Genomic DNA, 23064 nt, shown 5'->3' on the forward strand with positions numbered 1-23064 from the left:
TTGGCCAGGTGCGGTGGCTCACGCCTGTAATGCCAGCACTTTAGGAGGCTGAGGCGGGCAGATCACCTGAGGTCAGGAGTTTGAGACAAGCCTGACCAACATGTCAAATCCCCATCTCTTTTAAAAATATAAAAATTAGCCAGGTGTGGTGGCGCATACCTATAATCCCAGCTACTCAGGAAGCTGAGGCTGGAGAATCACTTGAACCCAGGAGACAGGTGCAGGTTGCAGTGAGCAGAGATTGTGCTATTACACTCCAGGCTGGGCAACAGAGCAAGACTCTATCTCAAAAAAATAAAACTAAAAAACACACACACACACTCACAAAATGAAAAATATTTATGAAACACATCTGCTTATTGAGAGATTGTTACAACACAAAAGTTTTGGTTAAATAGTTGATGCAATTTGTTTTAATGAAAACTCTATATTCTATTAATATTGAAGTAATGGAAAGTAATATTCTGGACATTTCTTGATGCATTAAGAAGAATGCTTGTCTTACCTTAGCATCATTGCTTACAGTAACAATGTGGCTCCCCCGCCCTCTGTCTATTAACTACTTCTATGCAGTCATTTTCAGTATTGGGTTTCCCTTTCCACTCACTGCCTTCCTCTCGCACCTGTGCTACTGGTTTGTTTTACTCGACACGGCTTTGCATTGGCTACTGCTCTCAAATTCCTGTTTCTCTTGTTTTCCAGTTTTTGTCTGTAATGAGAGTCACATTTTAAAGCCCAGCGCCACAGCCATGCATTTTACCACTCTGCCTTGTTTCTATTTTCTTCCTCAAAAATGTAGTCCTTGTAGCTAAATCAGGGACATTCTTTCCATAATATTCTGACCCTCAAGACTTGACTCTTCTATCTTGGTGCCTTATTTATCTGATTGGAAACCTCGGTGTCAAATGTTGCTTGAATTGTGGCTAGAACTCTGTGGTAAACAAGGAGATGCCCCCATCCAGATCCCCTTCCAAGAAGGGCTTGCTTTGCAGCCACCTGCAACTGTCACCTGCAAGGTCAGCCTCAACTGAACAGAGGTGCTTCATGTGAGGTCATGCCATTCCTGGCTCACCCTTCATGCAGGGAGGTAGTAATATAATAACCTGACCATTTTGTCTCAAAACAGGACAACTCTGATGAGCAATATTTTCTCCAGGGCTTTCTACTTCCTAGGGTGAAGATTTGTCAGGTCTGTATCATGCAATTAAATTCTCCCTCTGCTCAATCCTCTTCTTTCTCTTTCTTCTTACCGATGTTGAACCTCAATAAACATCTTGTACCTCAAACATCTCAGCATCTGCTACCATAGTGCTTGGCCAGCAGCAATCTCCTATGTTCTACAAGCTACCCATTCTCTTGAGTGTTCCTCTCCCCACCTCCAGTGACTCGCCACATGCTCACCATTAAGCCTCATTCAGTTTTAATATCTGATAGTAATTGTTTCTAAGGTTTTTATTTTATTTCACTTATTTATTCATGTCTGAGATGGAGTTTCATTCTGTAGCCCAAGCTGGAGTGCAGTGACCCAATCTCAGCCACTGCAACCTCCACTTCCAGTGCTGAAATGATTCTTGTGCCTCAGCCTCCTGAGTAGCTGGGATTACAGGTATGTGTCACCACGCCCAGCTAATTTTTTGTGTCGTTGTAGAGATGGGGTTTTACCATGTTGCCCAGGGTGGTCTCGAACTCCTGAGCTCAGCCCATCCACCCGCCTTGGCCTCTCATAGTGCTGGGATTACAGGCGTGAGCCACTTCGACCAGGCCAAAGCTTTTATTGAGTTAGGAAGACAATGTAAACATACCAGAAGCCGGTGGAAGTGTTAAACCCAGTGAATTATTTTCCAGGAAAGAGTTAAGCCTGTTGTGAGTATGAATGAGCACTGTGCCACAGGCTCCTAGGTGATGGCAACAGAGGGTCTGGATCTTTTACGACATGGACTCTCCTATAAAATGGGCACTGAAACTAAAGCAAACAACAGAAGAAGGATTGGTACCACATAGAGACATTTTTAAAGAAATAACAAGGCAAAAAGTCAGGCAGAAATTACAATGTAATTCTGTAAATTTACAGAGTGAAGCTGTCTTTCCTGCCTCCCCTTCTACATCCTCCACCTTTTTTGCCTCTGTGACCTGGGTTAGCAAGACCTATCCCTTCTTTCCTCTTCCTTCCCAGCCTACTCATGTGAAGACAGTAAGGATGAAGACTTTATGATGATCAACTTCCACTTAATAAATAGTAAATATAATTTTCTTTATAATATTTTCTTTCTCTAGCTTATTTTATTATAAGAATAAAGCATAAAATACATATAACATACAAGATATGTTTTACTTGACTGCTTATGTTATCCATAAGGTTTCCTGTCAACAGTAGGCAATTAGCAGTTAAGTTTTTGGAGAGTTAAATGTTATACATGAATCTAGGAATGTGTTTCCTAAACATGTAAAATAACAGCTGTAGCTTATGTTATATACAGCACTGGCCAAGGCATGCTATCAAGCAAAGTCTATGACAAAATTACTTTGCATATCAGCAGCACGAGCACACAATATGTAGAGCTATGAACTGGACAATTCCACTAACCATGCTGCAGTCTTGCTATAGCTCCTGAGTTTTAGACTGTAATATAGATATAAGAAAGTTTAGAAAGGAAATCCTAATTTTAACCTGAAAATCTTAATTGAAACCTGAAATTAGTAAAAAAAAATCTCAGAAGTTACAGAGTTTAACTCTAAGATTATAAAGAGAGCTTCTTTGAAAATAGAATCAATAAGGCCTACTATTTGATAGCATGACAGGGTGGCTATTGTCAAAGTCACTACACATTTTAAAATAACTAAAAGAATATAACTGGATTGTTTGTAGAACAAAGGATAAATGTTTGAGGTGATGGATACCCCATTTACCATGATTTGATTATTATGCATTGTATGCCTGTATCAATGTATTTTGTATAACCTACAAATATATATATATATATACCTACTGTGTGTCCACAAAAATTAAAAATTAAAAATAAATACAATTTAGAAAACCTTTTCTCTTAGACAGAAGAGATTTATAAAATAGAGAATAAAAACAAAGAAGATCACTTATTATTTCTGAGTTTGATGCTAATCTGTTTGTGACTCATGACAAATAAACACTGTAACTAGTGTTTGCATGAAGAGTGCCAAAGCTGGGCCGTTAAACAGAATGAAGTCAGAATCTGACGGGTTAAATGTGAGAATAGATAGTGGCACAGGCATAAGGGTTCTTAAATCTGATAATGTAATAAGAAGAAAATAAAGCTGGACTTGCCAGTCTCCAGGGCAAGAGTGTGTCCAAGCTGTAGGGCTAAGCAATTAGAGTAGTCCTAACCAATTACATTTTAGGGCATCAGCTGACGCTGCCACAGTTAGGACTGTAGCTGGCCAAAGCCAGCCATCCAATTCCCCTTGAAAGGGCCTATAATGGGGGCTTCCAAAGGGTAAATTAAAATCCATTCTAGTATAAACTCTACAACTCTCCTTACCTCTGAGAAGTCCAACGTAAGGAGTAATTGGTAGTGATGAGGATGCATCTGAGCTACACCGGAAATTTTCAGAACTATGCAACAACAAACCTTGCCAAGGGCTTTCAGATTGAAGAATAACATGAGTTGGGTTAATCTCTGCAACCTTTATTAAATACCTAATCAAATTAAGCCAGTGAGAACTATGCCAGGCAGGAATTCCTGTTAAATATCGTTTGGGTCAATCCATCATGGCTACTAAGACATGACGAGCAAAATTTGAATAACATGTCTGCAGTTGCATTCACTTGTTCAGGTGAACGTGTAGGTGCTACACGGGAAAAGAGACCTAAAGACTTGGTTAGGAGCTGGTTTCAGAAAAACTAAATGAGTCTATCAATAGAATCTACATGTCCTGGCAGAACATTAGCAGTATCTCAAGCCCCAATTTATGTCTTAAATATCTAAACAAAAATTTATTGATATATAATAGTTGTACATATTTATGGAGTACATGTGGTATTTTGTTACATACATAGAATGTGTAATGATCAATTCAGGATATTTATCACCTTGAGCATTTATCATTTCTATGTTTGGGGAGTATTTCAAGTCCTCTCCTATAGTTAAAATATACAATACATTGTCATTTACTATAGTTATCCTACTCTTCTATTGAACATTAGGACTTATTCCTTTTATCTGACTACATTTGTATCCATTAGCTAACCTCTTTTCATCCTTCCCTTTCACACACTCTTCAAAGACTCTGATAACTATCATTCTACTTTCTACCTCCATGAAATTAACTTTTTTAGCTCCCACATATGAGAGAGAACATGCTATATTTGTCTTTCTGTGCCTGTCTTATTTCACTTAACCTAATAACCTTCAGTTCCATCCATGTTGCTGCAAAAGACAGGATTTCACTCTTTTTAAAGGCCAAATTTTATTCCATTGCTTATTTTTACTAAATTATCCTTATCCACTCATCCTTTGGTAGACACCTAAGTTGATTCCAAATCTTTGCTATTATAAATAATGCTGTAATAAACATGGTAGTGCAGATATCCCTTTGATATACTGATTTACTTTCTTTTGAATAAATACCTGGTAGCGGAATTGGTGGATCATATGGTAATTTTTCATTTTTAAGAACTCTGTACATTTTTCTTCATAATGGCCATAGGAGTTATATTCTCATTATGTCTTAAGTCTTAAATAAGACATACGGGATCTTTCATACCCTATGAGTAGGTAGAAACTAAACCAAATTAAGCCCATCTGGTGAGATCCAGTGTTATTACAGTTTTAGAATATTTCGAAGAGTAGGATTTAATTATCAGCAGAGTTTTAAATGGGTACAGTGTCAGAATTCCCAGGAATGGTAAGTTAAGATGGTTTTAGGTTTCTCTGCAACAATTTTTATTCTCCATCTAGGCATAGCTCTGCATTGGATCAGCAATGTTGGCATTAGTTCAGGCCAGACCTGCATAGTGAGCTAGGTAGTAAGCCATGTCTCACTAAGACACATTAAAAATATTTCATTCTGAAGATTGAAATGGATGTTTTCCTGGAAACTAAATGCATGAACATATCGTAAATCCATTAATGAAATGGGTAATTTGACCATAGGTATCACATGATATAAATATTTAACGCTCTGTTTTGGTTATTAAGTGAAAAAAGAGAATAAAATACTGAGATGAGAAAATCCCACATTAATCATTGGGGAATTTGGTCAGGAATGGTTCTCTGGGACTTCTTCAACCTGGAAAATCAAGAAAGAGGCAGAAATGACATCTGTGTCAGAACAAAGTTAAGCCTGGTTATAATTAATATACAAAACATGTAAAACCATATTTCTGTCATTTGAAATTACCCATAGTGGAATAGTTTTACACCTGGAGGAGTCCTTTGTGAAGATTTTCTCCAGCTGTTGGCATACAGGCCTAAGTAGCAGCAAGGTCTTAGCTCAGTGTCCCAGTGGTTAGGTTAAAATATGCTCCCTGTTCAGCCCAATGCTTTTTTATGGGATTTCTCCATTTTCCTTATTTTTATTTGCTTTCAAAAGATTGATTTTTCAAACAATAAACATGTACATATATTTGTAAATTTACATATATATAAATATAAATATATATAAAAATACAGCTTACAGACAACTTAGAGCATTCAAGGCCCTAAGAGGGTTAACAGCATTCTTCTCTTCATTTTGTTGACAAGGAAACTAACATTAAGATGGTCAATAATTTGCCTAACACCATGCAGTTAGCAAGGCTCACAGCAAGAGTTTCAACACATTGGTGTCAAACTGACTCTAGAGAGCAAAGTTTCAACATTATGTAAATGTGCAATATGTAATAGAATCCATCCAACAAGAAGAGGAGTAGTGTGAAAGGATTCATGATGATTTTTGTTTTTATAAAAAATGCCGCATTCTAATGCTCACAAAGGAAATAGAATCATGGGGGAAAAAAGAAGAAAATAGATTCTGTTATGACACACATTCCTGGAATTGTTAACTGTTTAATAGGAATCTGTTACCACATGGTTTAGGATCCTTCACTTTCTTAAGTGAGAAGCTATCCTCCATCTGTTAGGTAGGGCGATATGGATAAGTTCTTTCTGTTCTTAACTGACACAATAATAGTATGTATTTATAGGTATGGTGTGATGTTTCAATATATACATATATGTATATACACATTGTGTAATGACCAAATCAGAGTAATTAGCATATTTATCACCTCAAACTTGTATCATTATTTCTAGTGAGAACATTCAAAATCCTCTCTTCTGGTTATTTTGAAATATGCAATACATTATTGCTAACCATGGTCACACTACTATGCATTAGAACACCATAATTTATTCCCCCAACTGTAACTTTGTACCCACTGACCAATTTCTCTCCATTCCTTCCTCCCCAATACCCTCTCCAGTCTCTGGTAACCACTATTCTGTTCTCTGCTTCCATGAAATTGACTTTTTAAGATTTTACATATGAATGAGACCATGAAGTATTTGTCCCTCTGTGCTTGGTTTATTTCACTTAGCATAATGTCCTCTAGGTTTATTCAAGTTGTCACAAATGACAGGATTTCATTCTTTTTTACAACTGAATAGTATTATACTCTGTGTATGTGCCACATTTTAAAATCCAGTTATTCATTGGTTCCATATCTTGACTATTGTGAATAATGCTGCAATAAACCTAGAGGTGCAAATATCTCTGCAACATACTGATTTCATTTCCCTCGGATATATAATCCCATTAGTGGGATTGTTGGATCATATAGCCATTCCATTTTTAATTTTCTGAGGAACCTCCATACTGTTTTCCATAATGGCTGTACTAGCATACATTCCCACTAACATGTATGAGTTCCCCTTTCTCCACATCCTTGCCAGCATTTGCTATTTTTTGTCTCTTTGATAATAGTTACTCTAACTACGGTGAGGTGACATCTCTGTAATTTTGACTTGCATTTCCCTGATGATTAGTAATGTTGAACATTTTTTCATGTTTGTTGATCATTTGTATGTTTTGTTTTGAGAAATCTCTATTCAAATATTTTGCTTATTTTGTACTTCAATTGTTTGTTTTTGTTTTTTGCTATTGAGTTCCCTGTATATTCTGTATATAAACCCCTTGTCAGAGGCATAGTTTGAAAATATTTTCTTCCATACTGCAGTTTATCTCTTCACTCTGTTTTTCCTTTGCTGAGCAGAAGCTTTGTATTTTTATGTCATCTAATTTGTTTATTTTTGTTTTTGTTGCCTATGCTTTTGAGGTCCAAAAAAATCCCTTCTCAGACCAATATCTCCAAACATTTCCCCTATGGTTTCTTATTTTGACAGTTTCATAGTTTTGGATATTGCTTTAAGTGTTTAATTCATTTTGAGTTCATTTTGCATGTGGTGAGAGAGAGGGGTCTGGCTTCATTTTTCTGCTTGTTGATATTCCGTTTTCCCAGCATCATTTATTGAAAAGACTGTTCTTTCCCTAATATATTTTCACACGGTACTCAAACTAAGAGAACTGTGTTTTTTATACCCCAGAAGTAAAATAGGTGTAGCGTAGCCAAGAAAATCTTAAAAACATGGTTTCAGAAAATGTGACAAATTGCTTACACAGAAGGAAGAAAATATCACAAAGGAATGAAACATACTTTTTTTAGCCTAAGTACATAATGCAGTGTATCTTAGAGTATACTTCCTTTTTGCCTTTCTGAACATATTATAGTAGTTTTTTCATCCTCAAATTCTTCTTGGAAAAAAATACATAGAACAGTTTTGTAAGTAAATGAGGACTTTGAGAAATAATTTTCCAAATCTATTAACACAGCATGTGTCACTGAGGACTGAAAATGTGCTCAGAAAATCCAGGAAATGCCAGAAACCTAGGTAGTCAAAGAATCTGGGCCTCTTAATATTTTATGATGACTTAAAAGCTGAAATATATGAATGTCATGTTGAGCATGGGGGCCATGACTATAGAGGAGAGATAAAACTTTTCCAGCTACTATTCAATTAGAATTGTACTCTGCTCAGCTCTGGGGTTATAGTCACAGGGCTGTTTTTTGTTTGCTTTCTTGCTTTATCACGGGTATTGCTTGTTCCTTCATTATGAGATTCTTATTTGTACATTCCCAGAATGTTTTCTTCTAAATTTGGATTTGGGCAAAAAGGAAAACAGAAGACAATATATTTTTACAGTCCCACAAATCACTGGGGCATGATCACCTGTGCTTCTTACTGACTTTGGGTGCCTATTTTCTACTCTATTCATTATATCAGCTTGAAGCCTGAGTAGCAGTGAATTTATCCAAATTTATTATCAGAATGTGGAAAAAGCAATAAGGATTCTAGTGGCCTAAAATAGGTAGGTGGAGTGTGTAGGGTGTTGGGGGTCAATAAACTGTGGTCATTTAAAGAAAGGAAGAAAGGAGACAGGGCATTGAGTACTGTGTGAGGGCAGGGTTGAGGACAGCTAGCACTGGCGATACTTTAAAATTTTCTTTACATGTTTGGCTCAGAGAATTTCAGTCTAGTCTATGGCAGGGCCTGGTAAACTTTTTCTTAAAGGTTCAGAAAGCGAATATATAAGTCTTATGGATGATTCAGTCTCTGTAACAACTATTATCTCTGCTATTATAGCATGACAGCAGCCATGGACAATATTAAAATCAATGAGCATATCTGTGTTCAATTAAAATTTTATTTACAAAACCAAGTGACTGATCTGAAAGTCATAGTTTGTAGACACCTGGTTCATTGAATAACAGAGACCGATTTTCTAAAGAAACCATACAATGATTGGAAAAATACGAACTTATGGTGAGTAGAATTTCAATGTATTAATTTTGATTTAATTTGCAGATCTTTCTTTGGAGAATTCGTGTATTGTAAATATGAAAAACAAATCTGTACAAGTCCTGTTTTACATTTTTGATGGTTTCAAAATACTTAGAATAATGTCTAAGTCCTTTAATTTACTGGTGAATAGACAACCAAACAAAAACCTTTCGGAGTACTTGGGATCAGAAATAGTTTCATTTCAGAATATATAGTGGCTCAGAACCTGTTGTAGAAAAAGGAGATCAATAAACAGAATACCAAATGTGGATAAGAAAAAAAGACACAGGGTGAACATTGCATCAGGCCATGCAGGTCATTAGCGATGCATGCAAAAAGCCCAAAAATGTTAAGCTTATGGAAATCTGACCTAAACCTGTCTGAAACTATAAAAACAGTTTAGGGTATTCTAAGAACCCTCCAGATGAGAAGTAATTACTACAACATGGTCTGAAATAGCCAAACGCATACATTAAATGACTAAATTCACGTTATTGTGGATATATTCTTAAATTTGTTCTATATAATAAATTATATTAATTAGTATTAGGTCAAGTAAAAGCTGATCTAATACTCAACTCTTCACTGCAAATGAAGCATCCACTATGGAATTCGTTAATTCTTTCTGCACCTGACAAATTCAGGGTGTGTAAGTAGAACAGCTTTTGTTTAAGGAATTTCAAGTAAAAGTATGTTCCATCATTTTTAAATCTTTTGCCTATGAAGTAAGTAAGCACATCTCATTATTATTCAAATTCTGAGTATTACTGGGGGTAGGTATTTATTATATAAACTTAATGCCTTGGAAGAAAGATTAAGGCTTCATAATTTTCAACCCTAAATATCTTTATTTCATCAAAAAATTATGCTAGGTAATGCCTAATGCATACATTTACATTTTCAGACATCCATACATGTTTATTCAGTGGTTACTAAATTATTTGTCTTAATATAAAGTTATTTTTTTGCATAATACTTTCTTGGCCAATTTCCTAGTGGATGTTTCAGAGGACAAGATAATAAGGCAGCATTTGCTTATGTAATAAGAATTTGTTATACAGAAAAAAATTTAAGAGATTTTCATAGTGACATATAAGTACTCATTAAATGTGTGTTGGGATATGCTAGGTATATTCTGAGCATGGTTAAATTTCAAAATCTATGTCTTGAAAGAATAAAATATTTTTTTCTTACTCAAGTATATAAGCCTTTTCTGGTATCTTATTTTCTATTGCAAGTGTTTTTTTTTTTTTTTTCTAGAAAAATTAACAGTAGTGTCAACTGAAAGGTTAAATGGCAGCCATTATAACTGAAATTTAAAGTTAGTTTTATTCAGAGCCAAGTTCAAAGACTAATATCCCAGGAAACAGATCCAGTGCAAACTAAGAATGTGTGCTGGAGGGTGCTACACAAGACCCAGTGTTTAATGCTCTATTACAGAGAAAATGGGAGAAGAGGGTAGTGAAGCAAAGGGGGCATTCTTACTATTCTCACTGGTGCTCAGTCAATATATGAGATAAAACAAATATGCAGTTAGCATCTCTGGAAATAAAAAACAAAATGATGTTTATTAATCAGATGTTCCTCCAGGGAGAGCATTGTGTGTATGTTGGATAGGACATCTTTTGCATTTTCTTTTCTCTAATGTAAATTGTAATCAGCAGTGAGCTTGCAATCTAACTCTACAAAAATTAAATGGTCTGATTTAAAGCATTTTCTGATTCCCATGGTGTAAATGCCTCCACTATGGCTTATTTCACAGTGGAAATTTGAAATTAGTGAACTAGAAGCTAGGAAGAGATATACACCTTTAGATCTCTTGCAAGCAGATTGGAGCCAGCTCATCACATCATTAATTAAGATAAATGGAGATACCTCTTATTGACAGAGTAGCTGTGATGGACACAGGTGAAACTCAGATAGCCTAACTTTGCCTGCGGAATTTCTCTCCCTTACTTATCTTTATTCTCCGTCTCCCTGAATTGACCTTTGTTCTGTGAACCGTTAATGTGATTTTTTTTTTTTGCAAATATCAGAAATTTTACATGTATGCAAACCTTGTTACTTTGGGAGGGGAGTGGTTAATATCTCATAATTTACAAAAATTTCCCATTCCAGGATTCAAAAATGAAAGGCTCAGCAGAAAAGATTGAAAGGGAAGAGGACATTGTGGTAAGGCATTGTTATACTCTGAGTCTTTAGGGACTTTCTACTTCAGTCCTATACTTGTTTGATTAGCCCAGGAGTTAACAGTTGGCACCCTCTCATTACCAATATTAATAAACTTTCCAGATTGTATTTATGAATTTTATTTTACCTGAAAGTTCTCTTCAAGTCCCAAGAAATAGGAAAATACAGAAAATTGAAGTCTATGACAATGGCAGTGGTGATCTTTCTGTTTTCTCAACAATGGGCCCATGGTCCAGGCTGGTCTTTTTAACAGAGCCAATCAGGGAAACAAAAGGCAGAACTGTGGCCAGCTTGATAAATGTTTTCAGACTTGTTTGCTGTTTTGTCATTCAAACAACAGGGGTGCTTTTTGATTGTTTTATAAGATCATAGAACTAAGCCCAAAGAATAATAGGTTCGTATTTCACCCCCAAATTCCAGCTCCTCCAGTCAAAGTGCCCTAATATGTTGTTGAAGTGAAACACTGATCAAAACAACTTTAAATTATTTTTAAATGCAGTTTTTGAGGTGGGGATGAAGGTGGGAGGAATGAAAACAAAGGATGAGAAGATTTGCAGAGATTTTAATTAAAATAAAAATCAGCTTTTGTTTTTTATGTGTTTTATGCAAAGTAGAAGATGCCAATAAGTGGTTTAACATGAAATTCTGTTGAGGAAAGCAGAGGCCTGATACTAGTCTGGAATTTCCCTTTGATTTTACACCTGACAATGGGTTATCCTCATGGAAATTGTTGAAGGTGGTGAGCTGTTGGTACAGAATTGAGAAAAAGTTGCTTGGAGTTTACCAAGATCAGTTGAAGATTTAGGCAAAACTGTTGAAAAATCTTAAAAATCAATGTTGCTTTGCCTCTACCAGGTCTACACATGCAATCCAGGAGCCTGAAAGTCTGAAGACCTGCTTGCCTCGGCTGATCATATCCCACCCCTGCAACAACATGCCCCCCTCTCCCCACCTGCCTGCATTCCCATTATCCCTAATCACCCAGCAAAGCTTCCCCGGAGAAGCCCCTCACCCCACCCTGCCATCTGTTATTATGATAATGTGACTACTCCTCACCCGACTCTACCATCTTAACTAATCTTATCCTACCTGCCATTATAACTAAACTTATGGTAATGTACACTCTTTGCCCCTACCCCATCTACTGTAACTGATCTTACTCTGTAACTTTCCACTGCCAACCCCAAACCTATAAAACCAACTCCAATCCCACTGCCCCCTTTTCGGCCTTAGCCCACCTGCACCCAGCTGAATAAACAGCCATGTTGCTCACACAAAGCCTGTTTGGGGGATCTCGTCATTCAAAGAGAGCATTTTTAGTAGCCTTAGTCATATTCAGATAAAAATAAGGCATCCTGGCTGGATGTGGTGGCTCATGCCTGTAATCCCAGCACTTTGAGAGCCTGAGGCAAGCGGATCATGGGATCATGAGTTTGAGACCAGCCTGACCAACATGATGAAGTCCTGTCTTTACTAAAAATACAAAAATTATCCGGGTGTGTTGTTGCACGCCTGCAGTACCAGCTACTCAGGAGGCTGAGGCAGGAGAGTCACTTGAACCTGGGAGGCGGATGTTGCATTGAGCTGAGATCATGCCATTGCACTCCAGCCAGCGTAACAGAGCAAGACTCCATTTAAAAAAAAAAGAAAATATAAAGAAAATAAGACTACCTATAACTAGTAAATCTCATGCTCTGTAACTTCCTAAGGGTATATTATGTAAACCTATCTTTCCCCAGTAGTTATTTGTGGTTAAAAAAAATCCAGGCAAACACAAACAGGATTTATGGGTTGATCTTAGGACATAAAGAACTGGAGAGAAATTATGTTTCAGTACCCCATTTCTCAAGAAGATGGAGCCCCAGGGAGGAAAGTTTTGTGGTAGAGAAAGAGTATATGCATGCTAATCCCAGAAGACTCCAGAAAAAATTGCAAGTGAATTTAAATGATAATAAAATCACGTGTCCTGGTCTGAATCTATTGGATTCCTTTTCCATCTTATTTCTCATTCATTTCCCAATCCTCATTCCCCTTGCGCAGCTCTTTCTTGAAGAACTTTTTCTTTGTGTGATGCCAATTGAAAGGTAGTATGTAAGGCACTTTCAGGGAAATTCCCACTTTGAATGGAAATCTTTCAGAGACTCTGTTAAGATAAATGACTGTATCCATAGTAATGGAATTCCCAAGTCAGCAGCAGGCAAATATGAAAACCACTTTCAGGCAAAATTATTGCAAGGCTCATCAATTTATACAACTTATTTCTAGGCTGTCCTTGATTTGAACTTACAGACTTAATATAAATGCTTCGATTAAATTCAATTTAAGTAAAACAAATAAATAAAATAGAGCCCAGAAACTCCAGCTGAAAATTCATTTGTTTCTGATCTGTGCAATTTAATTTAGTGTTCAACTTGAGTGATCTTTTTTCTACATGGGTGTAGAACTTATTTCCTCCAAACAATGTAAATATACTTTAAAATGTATCTTAGATTTTAAATTATCTTTTCTTTCTTCTCTCCACAAAGTGACACGTTAACTCCTCCCCTGAGCACCATCTAATGGGCCTTTCTTCTTTTAGTTCTCATAAACTGTCCTTGTCCTTTATCATGGGAATCTCATTGTGAGCAGCATTTTCTTTTTTCTAGAAACAGAAATAATTATAGCTAATCATCTTCATTTAAAAAATCTATTTAATGCTAACACCTAGGCTTAGAGAATAGTTGAGTCACAGAGCCATCTGGAGAAATTTCCTTTAGGTATTTCACAAACTTCCTTCTGTTGATTTTCCTTACTGGCCACTCTTACTTCCCAAACTACATTTTAGGTAACGTTAGCATTCCTTTCACTGATTTTCAGGTGTCTTGGCCTTTCCCTTCCTTACCCTTTTTGCCTTTTTCATTTTTAATATTTCCTTCCTGGACTTTATCACCTGGTAAGTATCTACTTATCAAGGCAGATCCTGAAGGAGTAACACCTAATAACTTCAATCACCACTGAGACCAGAAAGTGTGACAGCAATTTCCCAAAGATCCTCCAGTTCTTTTTTTAATCTAAAAAAAGGACATTCTCATAAACAAATTACTAACATACCTGGATTATGTCTCTGTAAGTATCCTTTACCATGATTTTAGCTTTTAAGAGGCCCAGGCAATAGTTAGCTACCTTAATCATTTATTTAATCCTTGTAAAACAGTTAATGTCTTGGCTTGTCTAGTGTTGTTCCAGTAATGGGATCATATTAAAAAAATCTCACAGATTGTCTTCAGCCCTGCCACCCTCCAACCTCAGACAGATCCTTTTTTTTCACTCTCGTATACCAGATAACTGAATCACCCTTATCTTGATCAAACCATGATTGAAATCTTAAGGCATACTGGTCTTCTTTATCTCTCTTGCTCATCCCATTCAGTCCATTGCCACGTTCAGCTGAGTGTCTCTCCACATGGGTGCCCCTTTTTAAATGCCTGTGCTATCATTGACAGTCCCATTCTCATCACCACAATTTGGATTCTCACCTTCTCTTGCCAGAAATACTGAAAACTCATCTCCCTGCCTTGTCCCCTTTCTCCTCCCTTTAAAAAGTCTTCTTTCATAGTGCTGTCAGAGTTCATGTCTGACAGGTGGCTATGAGCCTATAATTCTCACATTGTATATCCTGAATTTAAAAAAAAACACAACTTCTTAGTCTGATAACTTAAAAATAGATTTATCAGAGCTTTCTGATGTCTTCTTACACTATTACCTACCAACTAGTAAAATCAAACAGCAGCTCTTCCCAAAACATGCACTGGTGCTCGTATCCGTTTTTTTTTTTTAATTGTACTTTGGGCTCTGGGGTACATGTGTACATCCTACATCCTGCAGGATTGTTGCATAGATACATACATGCCATGGTGGTTTGTTGTCTCCATCCCCCCAGCACCTACATCAAGCATTTCTCCTGGTGTTATCTCTCCCCAATTTCCCCACCTCTCACTGTCCCTCCTCTCCCCTCCACCCCCTCAACCTACCCCAGTGAGTGTTGTTCCCTGTGCCCAAGTGTTCTCATTGTTCATTACCCGCCTAAGAGTGAAAACACGAGGCGTTTGGTTTTCTGCTCTTGTGTCAGTTTCCTGAGAATAATGGTTTCTAGATTCATCCATGTCTCTACAAAGGACACAAACTCATCATTTTTTATGGCTGCATAGTATTCCACGGTGTATATGTGCCACATTTTCTTTGTCCAGTCTATCATTGATGGTCATTTGGGTTGGTTGTGGGTACCCGTTTTTATGACTGCTTGCCACTTTCTTCATGGCCTATTCCAAGTCACATTTTACTTATGATGCCCCTCTGGCTGCTGCTTTTACCACCTGTGCTCCCATCACTTCCTACATAGCCTTCAGAGAGGATGTACATTATTGGTTCAGACAGACTTGAATTCAGATCCTAACTCTGCCTATGATTAATTTCAAAACTTTGAAAAATTTATATATTTTTTGTCTTCTGTTTTCTTAAAATTCTGTTAAATGAATACAGTATTTTATTTTCATATGACCATTAAATGCAGTTATCTATATATAGTACATACATATACCTAGAATGTATTAGAAATTCTAAACACATTGCTCTTTTTGGTAACTCTTCTTCAATATTAATTAAACTCTTTGCCTGCATTCTAGCCACTTGAGATCTTGGTTCATCCTCTACTCACCTGTACATTCATTGAAGTCATTGTTTATTTTTGGATCCATAGTGGAGTTTGGATCCATCATTACTTATTTTGGATAGCAACATAGCTAAATAAGGAGATTATACACAGTACTGAAACTGATTTTGGAGGATAAATTAGATCCCCCAGTGGATTTAACATCTGTAAAGATATAACAACACAAGGTTTGGCTACTTGTCATCACCTAAGTCTGCCAGGTTTCTGTTAACCACAGCTAAAAATGTTTACCTGAACTGATACTCTCTATGACCTTATATGATCAAATGTATAAAGAGAGCCCAAGAATACAAAAATAGGGGGAAACAACTAGAGAACCTGAAGAAATGATAAACAGCATAAAGTTGGGCCATTGTCCCTGCACTTTGCCCTAACTCATACATTCAGGGTGAGTCATATCAGGAAAAATAATTTCTAAATTATTTAACTTACTAAGAATGTAGATTCAAAATAAATTTTTAAATTTTTAAATTATTTACACAATAAAGACAATCAAGGTGGGGCAGAGATAAGAAGCTCCTTTGTTGCTATTAGAACTGCACGGACTTGAAGGATTGAAAAGAGAGTGGGAGCGAGAACAGCGCTATAGATCAGAAATAAGCCAATATCATCATGAAACAAACATGTTCTGGAACATATTTAGTGACAATAAGTATTCTATCTGAAAAAGTGTGTTTTCACATGCCTCTGAAATTAGAGATTATAAACCTACATTAGATGAAAACATTTTTCTACAGTTATCTACAGGCTTTGGGGGAAAAAAAGAAACTTCTATGGATTCTCTATGCGGGTCAAAACTATGAAGGATATTTGAGACAGTTTTTTTTCAAACTTTTATGTAAAAGTTCTAGAATAAACATTTACTATTAGGAGAGTCAAATTATATATATTTTTTTCACATGAAAGAGATTAAGTAAAGCAGAATCATTGATGGTCTGCTGTGAATTCTTTGCAATAATTAAGAAATTTTTGAAAACCACCTCCAAATCAATTACAATATTAAGTTTGGCTTTAAGAGTGAGAGAGAGAATGTCTGTGTTCATGTTGTGAAAGAACAGATATGCCCACAACAATCAGTCTATTACTTATTTGAAAAGAGTGTTTTTCTCATCATTTCAAAGTGTTAAGCAAATAAAGGACATATTAAGTGTGTGATTCATGGAAAAATAAGAAACTTCTTACAGTATGATTCCTAAAGGATTATGATGCATTATTATGATTTGGAGTTTGTATGAAGCTTATCTTTTTGGAGTTTCCAATTTAATTTCCATTTGTGGAGTTTAGATTTTTTTTTAATATTCCTAACATTCAGTTAACTAAAGAAAGGTTATCAAACACTAAACATAAAATAGCCTTTCCAGTAAGTCTCATTTCTTGTGGCAAAAAATTCTGAGCAATAAAATAAAATACATGTACCTAGACGTTGTAAAACTGCAGTTGTAATTTGGAGTCTTAAAAGCTTCATGACATTGGTCTGGGTAATGATTTTTTGAATATAACCCTAAAGTACAGGTACCAAAAGCAAAAATATGTAAATGGAATTGCATCAGACTAAAAAGCTTCTGCTCAACAAAATGAATAACAAAGTGGGAGATGTGATTATTTTATTTTATTATACTTTAAGTTCTGGGGCATGTGTGCAGAATGAGCAGGTTTGTTATACAGGTATACATGTGCCATGGTGGTTTGCTGCACCCATCAACCTGTCATCTACCTCAAGTATTTCTCCTAATGCTATCCCTCCCCTAGCCTCCCCACCCCCTCAATAGGCCCCAGTGTGTGATGTTCGCCTCCCTGTATCCATGTGTTCTCATTGTTCAACTTCTACTTGTAAGTGAGAACATATGGTGTTTGGTTTTCTGTTCCTGTGTTAGTTTACCAACAATGATGGTTTCCAGCTTCATCCCTCCAAAGAACAGGAACTTGTCCTTTTTTATGGTTGCATAGTATTTCATGCTGTATATGTGCCACATTTTCTTTATCCAGTCTAACACTGATGGGCATTTGGGTTGGTTCCAAGTCTTTGCTATTGTAAATATTGTGAATAGTGCCACAATATGTGTGCATATGTCTTTATAGGAGAATTATTTATAATCCTTTGGGTATAGACCTGGTAGTAGAATTGCTATGTAAAATGGTATTTCTAGTCCTAGATCCTTGAGGAATCACCACTGTCTTTCTCAGTGGTTGAACTAATTTACACTCCCACCCACAGTATAAAAGCATTCCTATCTCTCCACGTCCTCTCCAGTATCTGTTGTTTCCTGACTTTAACAATCACATTCTAACTAGCATGAGATTGTATCTCATTGTGGTTTTGATTTGTGTTTCTCTAATGACCATCGATGATGTGCTTTTTTTTATATATGTTTGTTGGCCACATAAATGTTTTCTTTTGAGATGTGTCTGTTCATATCCTTCATCAACTTTTCGATGGAGTAGTTTGCTTTCTTCTTGCAAATTGGTCAAAGCTGGATATTAGCCCTTTGTCAGATGGATAGATTGAAAAAATTTTCTCCAGTTCTGTAGATTGGCTTTTCACTCTGATGATAGTTTCTTTTGCTGTGCAGAAGAAACTCTTTAGTTTAATTGGATCCCATTTGTCTATTTTGGCTTTTGTTGCCATTGCTTTTGGTGTTTCAGCCATTAAGTCTTTGCCCATGCCTATGTCCTGAATGGTATTTCCTAGGTTACCTTTTAAGGTTTTCATGGTTTCAGTTCTTAACTTTAAATCTTTAATCCATCTTGATTTAACTTTTGTATAAGGTGTAAAGAAGTGGTCTAGTTTCAGTTTTCTGCAGAAGGCTAGCCAGTTTTCCCAACACTATTTATTAAATAAAGAATCCTTTCACTATTGCTTGATTTTGTCAGGTTTGTCAAAGATCAGATGGTTGTAGATGTGTGGCATTATTTCTGAGGCCTCTGTTCTGTTCCCTTTCTCTATATATTTGTTTTGATAACGGTACCATGCTGTATTGGTTACTGTAGACTTGTAGTATAGTTTGAAGTCAGGTAATGTGATGCCTCCAGCTTTGTTCTTTTTTGCTTAAGATTGTCTTGGCTACATGGGCTCTATTTTGTTCCATATGAAATTTAAAGTAGTTTTTTCTAATTCTGTGAAGAAAGTCAATCATAGCTTGTTGGAGATAGCATTTAATCTATAAATTACTTTGGGCATTATGGCCATTTTCACAATATTTATTCTTCCTATCCATGAGCATGGAATATTTCTCCATTTGTTTGTCTTCTCTTTTATTTCCTTGAGCAGTAGTTTGTAATCCTTCTTGAAGAGGTCCTTTACATCCCTTGTAAGTTGTATTCCTAAGTATTTTATTCTCTTTGTTGCAATTATGAATGGTGGTTCACTCATGATTTAGCTCTATATTTGTCTATATTGGTGTATAGGAATGCTTGTGATTTTTGCACATTGATTTTGTATCCGGAGACTTTGCTACATGCTTAACAGTTTACGGAGATTTTGAACTGAGATGATCAGGTTTCCTAAATATACAATCACACTATCTGCAAACAGAGATAATTTGACTTCCTCTCTTCCTATTGGAATACACTTTATTTCTTTTTCTTGCCTGATTTCCCTGGCCAGAACGTTTAATACTATATTGAATATGAGTGGTGAGAGAGCACATTCTTGTGTTGTGCCAGTTTTCAAAGGTAATGCTTCCAGCTTTTCCCATTCAGTATGATGTTGGCTGTGGGTTTGTCATAAATAGCTCTTATTATTTTGAGATACGTTCCATCAATACCTAGTTTATTAAGAGTTTTTGTTTTGTTTTGTTAATTATAAGTTCTGGGGTACATGTGCAGATCATGCAGGTTTGTTACATATGTATACATGTGCCATGGTGTTGGTTTGCTGCATCCATGGATGGATGGATATTGAGAGTTTTTAGTATGAAGCATTGTGGAATTTTATCGAAAGCCTTTTCTGCATCTATTGAGAAAATTATGTGAGTTTTGTCATTGGTTCTGTTTATGTGATGAATTATGTTTATTGATTTGCATATGTTGAATCAGCCTTGCACCCTAGGGATGAACGACTTGATCATGGTGGATAAGCTTTCCAAAGTGCTGCTGGATTCAGTTTGCCAGTATTTTACTGAGAATTTTTGCATTAATGTTCATCAGAGATATTGACCTGAAATTTTATTTTTCTGTTGTGTCTCTATCAGGTTTTAATATCAGGATGATGCTGGCCTCATAAAATGAAATAGGGAGGAATCTCTCTTTTTCTGTTGCTTGAAATAGTTTTAGAAGGAATGATATCAGCTCCTCTTTGTAACTGTGGTAGAATTTGGCTGTGAATCCAACAGGTCCTGGGCTTTTTTTCTTTGGTAGGCTATTAATTCCTGCTCAATTTCAAAATTTGTTATTGGTCTATTCAGGAATTTGACTTCTTCCTGGTTTAGTCTTGGGAGGGTGTATGTATCCAAGAATTTATCCATTTTTTTCTAGATTTTCTAGTTTATTTGCATAGAGGTGTTTATAGCATTCTCTGATTGTAGTTTGTATTTCTGTGGATCAGTGGTGATATAACCTTTATCATTTTTTATTGTGTCTATTAGAGTCTTCTCTTTTTCTTCTTTATTAGTCTAGCTAGCAGTTTATCTATTTTGTTAATCTTTTCAAAAAACCAGCTTCTGAATTTACTGATTTTTTTTGGAAGGATTTTTTTGTGTCTCTATCTCCTTCAATTATGCTCTGATCTTAGTTATTTCTTGTCTTCTGCTAGCTTTTGAATTTGTTTGCTACTGCTTCTCTAGTTCTTCTAATTGTGATACTAAGGTGTCAATTTTAGATCTTTCCCACTTTCTCCTGTGGGCATTTAGTGCTATAAAGTTCCCTCTTAACACTGCTTTAGCTGTGTCCCAAAGATTCTGGTACATTGTGTTTTTGTTTTCATTGGTTTCAAATAACTTATTTATTTCTGCCTTAATTTTTTTAATTTACCCAGTAGTCATTTGGGAGCAGATTGTTCAGTTTCCATGTAATTGTGCAGTTTTGAGTGAGTTTCTTAATCCTTAGTTCTAATTTGATTGCACTGTGGTCTGAGAGACTGTTATAATTCTGTTCATTTGCATTTACTGAGGAGTGTTTTACTTCCAAGTCTGTGGTCAATTTTAGAATTAGTGCAATGTGATGTGGAGAAAAATGTATACTCTGTTGATTTGGGGTGGAGAGTTCTGTAGATGTCTACTACGTCTGCTTGGTCCAGAGCTGTGTTCAATACCTGTATATCCTTGTTAATTTTCTGTCTTGTTGTTCTGTCTACTATTGACAGCGAAATGTGAAAATCTCTCACTATTATTGTATGGGAGTCTAAGTCTCTTTGTAGGTCTCTAAGAACTTGCTTTACAAATATGGGTGCTCCTGTATTCGGTACATATATTTTTATGATAGTTATCTCTTCTTGATGCATTGATTCTTTGCCATTATGTAATGCCCTTCTTTGTCTTTTTTGATCTTTGTTGGTTTAAAGTCTGTTTCATCAGAGACCAGGATTGCAACCTCTAACATTTTTTGCTTTCCATTTGCTTGGTAAATAGTTCTCCATCCCTTTATTCTTAGCCTATATGTGTCTTTGCACATGAGATAGGTTTCCTGAATACAGAACACTGATGGGTTTTCACTCTTTATCCAGTTTGCCAGTCTGCGTCTTTTAATTGGTGCTTTTAGCCCATACACATTTAAAGTTAATATTGGTATGTGTGAATTTGATTCTGTCATAATGTTGCTAGCTGGTTATTTTGCCCATTAGTTGATGCAGTTTCTTCAGAGTGTCAATGGTTTTTACAATTTGGTATGCTTTTGCAGTGGCTGGTACCAGTTTTTCCTTTCCATATATAGTGCTTCCTTTAGGAGCTCTTGTAAAGAAGGCCTGGTGGTGATCAAATCTGTCAGCATTTGCTTGTCTGTAAAGGATTTTATTTCTCCTTTGCTTATGAAGCTTAGTGTGGCTGGATATGAAATTATGGGTTGAAAACTCTTTTCTTTAAGAATGTTGAATATTGGCCCCCACTATCTTCTGGTTAGTAGGGATTTTGCAGAGAGATTAGCTGTTAGTCTGATGAGCTTCACTTTGTGGGTAACCCAACCTTTCTCTCTGGCTGCCCTTAACTTTTTTACTTTATTTCAACCTTGGTAAATTTGACAATTTTGTGTCTTGGGGTCACTCTTCTCCAGGAGTATCTTTGTGGTGGTCTCTGTATTTCCTGAATTTCAATGTTGGCCTCTCTTGCTAGTTGGGAAAATTCTCCCAGAAAATATCCTGAAGAGTGATTTCCAACTTGGTTTCATTCTCCTCATCACTTTCAGGTACACCAATCAAATGTAGGTTTTGCCTTTTCGCATAATCTTATATTTTTGGAGGCTTAGTTTCTTCCTTTTTATTCTTTTTCCCCTAATCTTGTCTTCATGCTTTATTTCATTAAGTTGATCTTCAATCTCTTATATCCTTTCTTCCACCTGATTGATTCAGCTATTGATATATGTGTATGCTTTGTGAAGTTCTCATGCTGTGTTTTGAGCTCCATCAGGTCACTTATGTTTTTCTCTAAACTGGTTTTTCTAGTTAGCAGTTCTTTTAACATTTTTTCAAGGTTCTTAGCTTTCTTTTCTTTTCTTTTTTCCTTTTTTGCGATGAAATCTCACTCTGTCACTAGGCTGGAATGCAGTGGTGCAATCTCAGTTCACTGGAACCTCCACCTCCTGGGTTCAAGCAGTTCTCCTGCCCCAGCCTTCAGAGTAGCTGGGATTACAGACCTATACCACCATGCCTGGCTAATTTTCTTATTTTTAGTAGAGACGAGTTTCACCATGTTGACAGGATGATCTCAATCTCCTGACCTTGTGATCTTCCTGTCTTGACCTCCTAAAGTGCTGAGATTACAGGCGTGCACCACCAAGCCCAGCCAAGATTCTTAGCTTTCTTGCATTGGGTTAGAACATGCTCCTTTAACTTGCAGGAGTTCATTATTACTCCCTTTCTGAAGCCTACTTTTGTCAATTTATCAAATTCATTCTCCATCCAGTTTTATTTCCTTGCTGGTGATGAGTTGTGATTTTTTGGAGAAGAAACATCCTGGTTTCTGGAATTTTCGGCCTTTTTGCTCTGGTTTCCCTCATTTTCGTGGATTTACCTATCTTTGTTTTGTTGTTGATGACCTTCAGATGGAGTTTTTGTGTGGATGTCTTTTTTGTTGATATTGATGATATTTCTTTCTGTTAGTTTTCCTTCTAACAGTCAGACCCCTCTATTGCAAGTCTGCTGGAGTGTGCTGGAGGTCCATTTCA

This window comes from Callithrix jacchus, chromosome 2 (assembly GCF_049354715.1).
Source record: "Callithrix jacchus isolate 240 chromosome 2, calJac240_pri, whole genome shotgun sequence".
Lineage (NCBI taxonomy): Eukaryota > Metazoa > Chordata > Mammalia > Primates > Cebidae > Callithrix > Callithrix jacchus.